The 11,384-nt window shown below is 41.2% G+C and overlaps 1 long non-coding RNA gene across 1 annotated transcript; it reads left to right on the top strand.

Annotated features, from left to right (window-relative positions):
* The first annotated feature begins 1,166 nt into the window (after positions 1-1,166).
* LOC143004420 (uncharacterized) lies at positions 1,167-2,982 on the top strand. The gene is made up of 2 exons (XR_012963959.1): positions 1,167-1,246; positions 1,767-2,982. It is a non-coding gene; the product is annotated as an uncharacterized LOC143004420 (long non-coding RNA).
* The last annotated feature ends 8,402 nt before the right edge of the window (positions 2,983-11,384 follow it).

Raw genomic sequence — 11,384 nt, 5'->3', positions numbered from 1 at the left:
ATATAAAATACGACGGCATTTGAAGCAATATACAGTATAGTGAAATATCGCAGCGAATTGCATCTACCTATGAATTACCCTGTGCAGAGTGATGACGGGCTGGAGCCTATCCCAGCATGCACGGTGCCAGAAATCACTAAGCTATAAATCCTTCCTGTACGACTTTACAGCTCTATTATTCACCTTTTATTCTTTGTTCAGTATTGTTTTCCATGTAATGATCAATTTAAGCTACAATGACTCATTGCTAAACACAGAACTGGAACGCATACCACCACTGCTGCTTTCAATGGGAGGCATGTAAGAAATCCCTAATCACACACAGACCTGCGTAGCTTGATTCAGTGAAGTATTGAGCACAAATCCCACACTTACACCTGCATCGATCAGCGCCTATGATATGAACATGAAATCAAACTCTTCTGTGTAATGGGAAATGGTTGTTGAGTTGAAAATAATCATCCACATCTACAGTTCTGCTGGAATTTTAACTGCTTTTAAGTCAATATTTTGGCTTTATAGAGACGTATTTTCTGTAAAAGCCCAGTTTCCAGCAGTAGAAGGCAGTCGTTTTTTATTCAAAGAGCTCCAGTACAGCTCCAGTACCTGAGTGGCACCAAACGTCTCCAGCTGATGACCAACATGCGTATCTGGCGTAAGTTTGTGCATCAGCTATGCACTGTTCCTCTCATGCTGCTGGGATTTGTCACTTTGCTGTTGCTTGATAGCTTTACGGCTTCCTGGTGATGCATGTTGGTCATATGTCTGCATCAGCACCGTGCTTGTGCTTAGTTTGCCATATGTTATATACGATGTAAGGGGGGGAGATGGTGAGGAAATGCTTCTTGAATTTCAATTTACCGTTGATCATGTGTATGCAGCCTGAACAGGAAATTATGAAGGAAAGGTTACTACAGTTAAGTCAAAGTAATAATACAAAAAAATCACCATTTAAGTTTTGATTCATGAATGTAATTTTGTAAACACAAACACGCTTTAGCTGTAAAATGAGAATAGCGTATTTTATGATAATGAAAATCTATGATAACTGGATGTACAAAGTGCTGTCCATGATTTCAGTTACCTGCTCCTTTACTCCTTTTGCCTTTTGAAATTGATATCAAATGATATTAAAGATATTTTAGCAAAAAGCCAAAACAAGCCTGGCTATTTCACAATATTCCCGAAAAGGGGAACATTTGGAAATACAGGACAATTTTGATGCAGCAGCACTAACATGAAGCAGGTGTGTGGTAAGACTGCATTTTGACATGTATTCAGCTTTAGTATAGAGGTTCAGCACTGGTATAGCAGCACAGCTGGAGTGGCAGAAAAGTAGCACATTTCAAATGACTGTATGTGTGCGTGTGTTTGTGTGTGTGTGCTTAGTTAATGATGTGCAGAGAAACCTTTGCTGGAACAAAAACATTGCCTTTAATAAAGCGGCTGTAGCTTTTATTCCAGCTAATAGCACAAGGGCAGATTCTTGTACAGTAGTTTAGGTAACAACTTGTTTCAATAAACAAAACGGGAGCGGGTGACCTTTATTTAATTAGCAGCTGACAGTAAGTGGTTCCTCCTGTGCCTTCATGAATGTTTAATCAAAATACTGAGTCCCCTTCTGTCTCACAACATCCAGCATCCACAACATCCTCCTTCCTCTTTTTCTCTTTCCTATAATGATACTGTACGCTAAATGCAAATCCCTGCAACACAACTCCCAATGTGAGGACACTAACTCTCCTGTGCTTTGCATCCTCAAGCAGGTTTGGACAACTTTAACTTCTGTAACAAGTGCAAGATGCCACTCATGAAGTGTGGTGGTGGAATTAGTGTTGTTGCCAAGCTGCACCCTCGTCTATTAGGTGCAAAGCCACCGGACACATCTGGCTGCTGCGCCCATACGTGAGACATGCATAAACATGATGCTCACAGAGGGAAAAACAATGTGTGACAGGGGAAAAGGTGCAAATCTGCAGGCAGACTTGGATCAATGACTTTCCAGTATGATTCTAATTTTGTTTTCGTGTGCATCTCTGTAACCATAACATGGACTTTGCTATTAACATTTATTCTAAAAAAAAAGGAGAAAAAAAAGGAGAGAATCAGAGAGGCAGCGGAAGTCTTACTGCTTGGGTTGAATGTTAAGAAGATTGAATATTAGACCAGTAAGGTGAAAAGAGAGATGGATCTGTATCTCTGTATATATGGATGTATAATGCAATGCAACATTTGAAGTAACAACAAACTATATCATTAATTTGGCTTCTCTGATGGAAGTCTTATGAGGTGGGGATATTCCTTTCCTATGCAAATAAAGTAAAAAATATAACTGACATCCAAACATCAAACTAAAATAGGCTGTTGTTGCTAGGTGACGATTGTTGGTTACCCATTGGGCGGCAGAGGCAGCAGAAGAAGAAGCCCCGCCGTATGCACTCTGTGAGGCCTGTACTTTGGACCAAAGCAGAACAACAGCACAAGTGACTGCTGAAGTGTATGGAATTAATTTGAACACCAATGGACCATGAGTGCATGATAGCAATGGGAGCAGCTTTGGTGAAGTATTGATTCTACATCATACAAATGGCTAAATTGCTGTTCGGGTGTGGACAATTCTATACACCCAGCAACAAAATCAGGGTACTTTCCTCAGCTACGAATAGCAGCAATTCTAATCAGTATGAAATCATTCTGTTTAGCCAGTTTATATTGCAGACTGTATTAAAAGCAACACTGCTTATTTTGCACATCTCCCCTTGCTACATTCATACCTGATGGGCTCCATCAGTTGCCATTAATAAACCCGTGTATGTGTGTGTGTGTGTTTCTGTTAGTAGAGAAAAGAGTTGTTGAGTGAGTATGACGAGGATGATTTGGTTGAGCTGTAGCTTTGTAAAACGCTAAGCAAATGGCAAAACTGCAACATGGAGTGTAATCTGACATTGTAGTTGTCCAGTAAAAATGTATAATTATAAAGAACACATCATTGTGAGTGTATAATTAATTTAAGAGAACACTCTTGTAGCTGAACAAAATGCTCGTGATGTAACAGCATTTCAATACAACTTTACCAATCCAAAACAAGATTTGCATAGAGTCCAGGATGAAATTAAGGTTGAAAAAATAGTTTTTATCGTCACCATTCACTTGGAATGAATTCCTTTTAATTACGCTTCGAGACATGCGTCTGTTATTCAGTGGAACAAAATGTTCCTTTTGTTGCACCACTAGACAATGCTGCTGAAACTCACCGCTTTGTCAAGTAGAACTGGCTATTTTAAAAACATGTCAATTACTCATCAACAGTGACGCCAATGACGGGGCTAAAGTACATATTTAGAAAGTTTACCCAGTCTGAGTCTGTGTTGTAGTGGTGTCGAAATGGTTCAAAATCACTAATAGGCACCAGGAACAAAAGCTGATGTTCAGAGGGAACAGCAGAGAAGCACTGAAGGTTTGGCCATGGCATCTCTAGGATATGATGGCAAAACTGACAACACAAACACAAACTAGAGTGCGACTGAGAATTCAAGATTGTGAGCTTCCTATACCATTAAATAATTCAAAATCCTAGAAAAGTTATAATGGTGATGTTTCTGGCTCTCCTCTTTAAGCTGCAGTGCTGCAAGTCATCCCGCCTAACTTTATTTCCACGCCAACTTCTTTTCAAACAAACTATTCCACTTAATTGAGACATAGTAGACAACAGTAACCACACTACGGCCAAGCTCATCAAAAACTGCAAGACGATGGGAACAAGAGGAAATAAATGTGCTACATTTCCGATAACTACAACACGTATCTGTGTCTTGTATCTCCCCTTTTGTGTGAACATGTCACATGTCAAATTTGGAGGGGGTTATTAATGCATTTCAGCATCGTTATTGGAGGTATAATGATGTATTGAAAATTCTTTGTCTCCGATTTTTCCAACTCACATAGTTTTAAAATCTAATGCAAAATAATGTTTTACTCCTAATGCCTGTGTTTAATTGAGTTTTAAATGCTGACCTTTTACTTGTAAAAGAGCATTTTTCTATTGGTGTAGTACTCATGTTACATAAGTAAAATATGTGAGTTTCTTTCGACCACAATATTGAAATAAAGACGGTTTTTCAGTGGACAGAGTTTTGACAGAGCTAAATGTTGTGCCTCCTTCGTTGTGGCTGGCTGATAATTCATGCTCCCCCTTTTCTTCCTTCCTCTCTAAAACCCAGCTTATTAGCAGCACTTCCCCATAGGTCAGAGGGGTTTGGCTTGCAGTATATTAAAAGACCTGCTGATATTTGTACTTGCAGACGGATTTATGAGCATCTGAAGCATCTTAATGCTAAAGCAGAGGTCCATGGTTTTCCAATCATCCTCACTGTGCCATGCCTAAGGGTGGAGGTTAAACCAAGAGCCTTTACCTAAAAACCACACAGACAAACAACACAACAATCACGCGCACACACACACACACACACACACACACACACAGTAGAACACTGTAGTACTACTGGAAACACAATGCGACAATTACAGTAAAAAGGTTCATGTTCATGCAGATTAATTGCAAATTGAAGTGATTGTAAAGGTCGTTGTATTGTAGTTAAGGTTACATTACCATCAATGCATTTCTGTTTTACTTGGATTTGTTTGCCGTACTATTTTCTTTTTTACCTTTCTTTCACTGCAGCGCACATAAACACAGAGTTACTGCAAAAGCACAGACGTTTGAATTAGAAAAGGTCTAAGAATCCCATGTGGGCGTACAGGGAACCACCCAGGAAAAGAATTTGCATTGTTTGTGAAGTCATTAAAATCCTTTAATTCCTAATGATTTTGAAACTGCTCTCACTGGTCCAACGGCAGGTGTCTGCATCCCAGCAGTGCCATATGTTTTTTCTGGCGCATGGCTCATGCTTCCCCTGGACTCTCCCAACATGCACTCATAAACAAACCAAAAACTGGTCAAGGTCCCTGAAGAGAACAAATAGGGGGGGGAAACGCTGCAGGGGAGGCTCACACACAAACTCTCACACACTCATATGCACACATGCATCTGTTCCACCGCCACACACATACAAATGCATGCAGGAGTATATTCTGTCCCATCGATTTTGGTGCAGAAAACATAAAGTGTGGAAAGAGCCTTTTATAGGGACGCAGGTGGGCCTTGGAGTGTCTGAACATCGTTAAAAGATGGATTGGGTCATAGGTGATTGAATCATTCCCTCAGGTGGCATGGAGGGACAGTGATCGAAAGAACGCGGGGAGACTGATGGTGGGTTGTGTGGTGCATTAACAGGCTGTAGTAGGGGGCAAGGTCCTGCTGGCTGGGTTGAGAAAGGGCACAGTGGAGTCCAGGACTTCAAGCGAGTGGTGGAAGCATGCGGTCAGGACTTGGAGATTCGCTCAGCAGGTCCACGTGACCGAGCACTGGAAGCCTCAGATGTTCCGAGCGTTTCAGGGCAGCACAGTGCAGATTTATTTTAGGGGGCTCTTCATCACTGTGTCTCCTGACATAAATATTGAAAACAATATGTTTGATATAGTCATTGTTAACATTTGATTTTCTTTAAATGATGATGAAGTGTTTAGTGATTGTTGATGCACCCTATGTAAAGCACTGAATGGCCATCGCCTTAATATGCTTATCACAATATATAGCATTAGGCAAGTTTCATCTTCCACTGATTTTAAATTTTGGTTCCATTTTTTGACCGCAAATATAATTGAGATGTCCTGAAAAAGGACATCAGCTGGCCAATCAGCACACTGCATGCAACATATTAGGAAAACATATATAAAAGTATTGTTATATAATACTTTTCTGCTCATGAATATTTTGGTGGTGAGTTAATGCTTCACTATCTGTGTCCCATGCCCATCTCACTCCCTGTAAGATTGCTTAATATAGTAACATATTGCATATTGAAGGTCATGATGTTGTTGTTACTTTCTCACAGTGGGCATTGCATATATGTTTTTTTATATATATATTGTTATTATCTGTTCATTTTTGTATGTTCTTACTGTGGACTGTGGCCAGTGTTGAGTTGTAGCTGTAGCTCGGGGTGATGAATCAATGGGAGCACTGTGAAGAACCTTTCTTCCCTCAGTGCCAAGTTGTACTATTTAGGAATTTATGTGCAATGCACACATCTCACTCTCCAAAACATCTTAAGGCTGCTCGAAGCAAAAACAAACCGAACAAGCTGCTTGAGGTTTTGTTTGTGAAACTTAGGATGAATCCAATCCACTCCACAGTTCATATCCCATGACTAATGTGCTTAGAGTGTGTTACACTTCACCCGATGAGTGACAACCAGTCAAAGCACAAGAAAGAAACTGACAAATCAACTGGAGCACACATCAAAAGAGGGAAAAATTAAATGACAAAACAGGGAACACATCCATAAAGTTGTTCTCAAACTCTTTATTGAGGTTATATTAGTGCAATCTATCAGTGATGTACTGGAAAATCCATAAACCCTACAGTGGAATTTTACCCCTGTGTGCTGTTCTCCTTTATGAAGTGCAATCTCATAGCAGGGCTGCGCGCCTCCACGGAGCTCATTTTTCAAGCAGTGTGACGTGGAATGGCCATGTCAGAAACATAGAGGCGTTGACTGGAGGGGGGCCCATTCTTCTGCCATTTATCCCTCACAATGTCTTGTGACACAGTTGAATCGCCCACACTGTTGAATAAGAATCTGTACCATCGCAAATTCAATCTATGATTGATTAAGTGTTTCTGCTCTGAGGCAGAGCCTGTTTTTGAGACATATTTAGACTGAGACGAATCCAGGTTATGTCAGTTTCTTGGATTTGTTCTCGAATATTGTGATTTTATTTATGCTGTCAATTACATTCGACGGATACATGTTAGCAATAAATGTATTCACTGTTTGATGGTAAATGGTATCCACATTTAATTCATATGCTACATGTGCTTATCACGTCTCTTTATCTAACATTACTACAAAGCTTTTTTTCATAAACCTAGCAAATACAAGTAAAGTGAGAGTAATTCCCCATAAGTAGTAGTTGCGTAATCGTTTTCTTGATTTGTATGTCATTTCTCTTCATTGTAGTGGATTGATGTTACATTGATTTGTGTTAAAAACGGGTTAAAATAATTACAGCACTGCAGGTTTATTTACTTTATTTTTTACAACAAAAGAACACTTGGAGCTCAATAACCCCTCACCCCCTGCAAACTGTGCAATAACAGCATTTGCCTGTCACACTGTGCGAGACATCTGTGTCAAAATGCACAATACCAAACATGGGGAGAAGAAAGATGGAGAGATGCAACATCTGTACCATTGACATTAAACTACTCATCTCTTTCATAAATAACCCGACACCTAACCTCACCACCTGCCTGACCCCAACTCCAGCTCGCCTCCATCTTTTCCCTCAAACACGACACTGTCACATGACGCTGAACAATGACAAGTGATACTAATTTGGACATTGTCAAAGTTGCGTCCCTCCTCCGCGTATTGTACGTCTCCCCAGCATCAAAGCCTCACTGTGTGACGTCTAAACTGTGGCTCAGCGTTAGAAGGATACAAGCTTTGAAGACCCTGTACAAGACGAGAGGAGCTTTCTGAAGGAATAATGGTTGTTTACATGGAGTGTGATGTGAGGAGCTGTCAGGTTCTGCCTTTAAGTTGATTTGCAGGGGTGTCAGGGCAGAGTGGGGGACTCGAGGAGGTGAATGGTGGATTGTCAGAAATCAATTCTCTGGGCCGCTCCCTGGGGAGTGCTGCAGTCATTGTCAACAATGGGCCAGATGAATAAACCAAATCTCCAGGAGAGCATGTAATAATCCCCAGCATAATGGTGTTGCCATATAGTATAATTCAATCTGAGCTGGAAAAAAGCAACTGTTGATCAGTGATAAATTGAAAAATCCAGATGTGTGCTTTGGTGAAAGTCCCCAGGCTCGCCCCCGCCTCATGCCACTTCCCTTCTGTCGCCCCCTGCTCACTGGCTGCTCTACTCGTCAATCAGGTTTTTCATTGCAGCTCAGAGGAGCTGTTAGAAACAGCTGATGGATCACTAAGTCTGTTTCATCTTCCCCTGCTTTACATTTTCTCCGGGCTCATTACTGTGCCTGTGCAGACTCTCGACTCTGGGCTGGCTGGCAGTGGAACATGTTTGCCTCATATGCATCACGCGGCACCTCTGTGTCAACAAGCTCAGCAGCTAAACACTTCAAACAGAACAAGTTTAATGAGCAACAAAGCAACCGTGTACCTGAGGGTATGGCATTTTCTCCATTCCCTTTGTCTCAGCTGTGTAATACTGTTGTCAGAATGTTGCCTATCCTCTTCTCTGCTGCTTTAATATGACATTGTATGTCTTTGTATATTTTGTCAGAGTGATTATTTCAAAATGCACTGGCGTAATGCCTCAACCCTAAAGACAAAAAGAAAGACAAAAGGCTCCCCTGATGATTCAGTTATAATGTTATAATGAGATAAAAATGAATGCCACTTATTGTTGTACACTAACCAATGCAAGAATGGCAGACATATGTTGCTGTTTAGTCCTGATATGCTGGTAAATGAACTTCCTTCCTTTTTTCTTGAGAGCCTGGCATCCCAGCCTTTTAGAGCCATTTCAGACACCCTTCAGAGTTTAAGAAAGGAAACCACGTCAGAAAATACAGTAGTCTAGCGGAGGACAAAATCCTTTAAATGGCTCAGCCAAAACAAATCAGATATCCTTATTTAGATAGAGAGATACTTTATTTGTGGGTGAAAGATGTCGTCTCTTCAAATGTGCGGGTTTGTTATTATTATTTTTTTAATTATTTCTTTCATTACTGCTGAATGCTCATGACTAGTCTATAACTCCTTTTCCTTTTAGTTCTTGAGTGCATTTATTCGTACTTTCATTTGAGGAAACTGCTTAAGTACCTCGTCCAGCACTGCTTGTGACATGATTGAATCTGAAAGATCCATTATTTATGCAAGTGTTTCTCATATTTGAGCGATGGGGGTGAGTTGTCTCAGAACTGAACTACACTGGACCTTGAGACTGAGCCTTGTTGCAACATCAGACTGGCGTCTTTGCTCTGTAAACCATCTTCAGCGTCGCACTCTGAATGTGTTTGCTTTCTTTTCCGGCCAGTGAAGCCGATGCGAGCATGCTGCCACGCTAATGAGCAGCATTTCTACTTGTCGAATCAAGTAAGTTTTTATGTAGAAGACTGAAATAACTTCACTTTGATCTCTTTAGGTTTTTGGTAACTGCTGAGATCTGAGCTGAAATTGGCATTTTGGCAAGAAACAACAGCAGCGTTGTTTTATCTCAGTGCTAAATCAAAGGCCCAAAGCTCAGAGGATCTTAAAGAAGGAGAACTGTGCCAACACCTCGAGCAGGTCACTGAAAAAGGCAGAATTCAGTGATCTGTGATCAGCAGCAATGAAATGCAAATGGACAGGTCTACAACTGTGGTACTTATCACAGCCTTCAATGTGTGATTCACGGCTCTGAAGTCGACTAAAAGGAATTCATAATGCCTGAATACATTGCTAATATTTATCCAGAAATCAAATAAAAGGGAAGGGATTTCAACGTCATATGACAATCGGTCAAGGGATCATAATATTGATTGGATGACAAAATTAGATTTTCGATCTCCCTCAAATGAAAACCTGCTTCAAATTGAATCTTCCTCCGTCTGTCTGGATGTCTGTCAGACACTTCACACACACTCTATCACAAACACACACACCTTGTTTTCAGCGCTGATCATAGCAGGTGAGTGGCGACAGGGAGCAGAAAGATGACTCCCGCTCCTGTCACGCCGCAACACCACGCCGCTCCCGTAGCCCTCTGGCTCCCATCCGGCTGCTCCAGGTAGCGCGCCGGCTTGTCATCTCCTTCGTCTGTGTTATTTATCCGTGGCACACCGCCGTTGTTCACCCGAGCATGGCGAGACCCTCTGCATTGTTATTACCGGCGATGCCTTCTTTCCACCGTCGTGTTTAATAAGTAGAGCAAAGAGAATACATTCATATGTTTTCAATACATGCAGGTGGAGGTGGAATTGGAAATGACTCTTCGTTGTGTTGTTTCTGTAGGAGGCTTTATTTGTGTTGCTCTGCTCCCGATTCTCATTCATTGTAATTGCCTTGGGCTGTGAGAGGGGTCACCACTATAGGAGCTGGAGGCGAGCTGCTTACACGCCTCTACCAGAGCTCAATATTTCAGGCTCTGAGCAGCCATCTCCTCCTCCTCCCCTGTGGTCTGGGAGTGACTGTCACACATTCAGGCTCCCTGCAACACAGCCATGGTGCCTTTATTACTGAGGACACACAGACACACATGCAGGCACACACACACGCACACACACACACAGACACAAAAAACACCCACCGAGATGTAGCTATCATAAAGGTCCCCTATCTTGTATCGATCGGTCTTCTACAGTGCATTAGTGCTGTACCTTTCCTTGTTTCTTTCTGAACTGTTTCATAAAAAGGCTGAAATGTATGATAAAGCTCTTATCAAGCAACAATTTCATCATTTTATTGTTTCTAAGTCGTTTTGAGTTCTTCTTCCATGCACGAGGAAGCCGCTGAGCTTGTCTTGGTCCCATGACCCTGATCTGCACATGCTTTTATGTCAGATCACACTGATGAAAATCCATTTCACCAAGCTCACACAACTCACATAATCCATTTCTTCCTATAGATTTCTGAATGTGTTGAGATGTAGATGATCAGGAGGATCACGGGGTTACAAATTCCTAATTGGGCAACTAAAGACATTTTGCTCCTAGTCAAGATCAAGTTCATCCTTACATGTTGACTTAATATAAATGAACAGAATGTCATTAATTTGGACTCTGGAAAGTTTGAAAGATGGTATTTCCATACTTTCCATAACTTAAGGTTTTGCTATCTGCATAAATTCAGTTGTTCACCGTGTCCTGGGGGCATCTTTCTAACATGGAAACAATAGTGCACGTATTACTGTGGGGATCATCATTTCTTCTCCATCTATTAGACATAACCTTCGTCTGCTCACTCAGAGAGAGTGGGAAGCTGGCGGGCACAAATTTCACATAAGCAGACAGATCGTACTGTCTGCATAAGAATGTGTTGTCAGATGATTCAGAGTAATATAAACAGGTTAATCTACATGAGATTTGTAGAAAAGTGTTACTGAAGCTCTGCCAGGCAGGTGGGACAGTTCTGTCTCAAATCAGACAATTGAATCAATAACTGAGTTGACCCACTGTGGCATGGAAACAACGCTTTCAAAATGAGCAGAACAATGCTACTAACACAGGCAGAAGTTTCAAGTTGAACTGCATTTGCAAAGAACCTGTAAAGTACCACCTCTTTTTACACACCTTATAACACACACAC

This window comes from Genypterus blacodes, unplaced genomic scaffold, assembly GCF_046128005.1.
Source record: "Genypterus blacodes isolate CSIRO-AG114 ecotype Tasmania unplaced genomic scaffold, CSIRO-AGI_Gbla_v1 ptg000067l_1, whole genome shotgun sequence".
Lineage (NCBI taxonomy): Eukaryota > Metazoa > Chordata > Actinopteri > Ophidiiformes > Ophidiidae > Genypterus > Genypterus blacodes.
The sequence above is the reverse complement of the archived record's forward strand: the minus strand, read 5'-3'. Positions and strand labels throughout refer to the sequence as shown.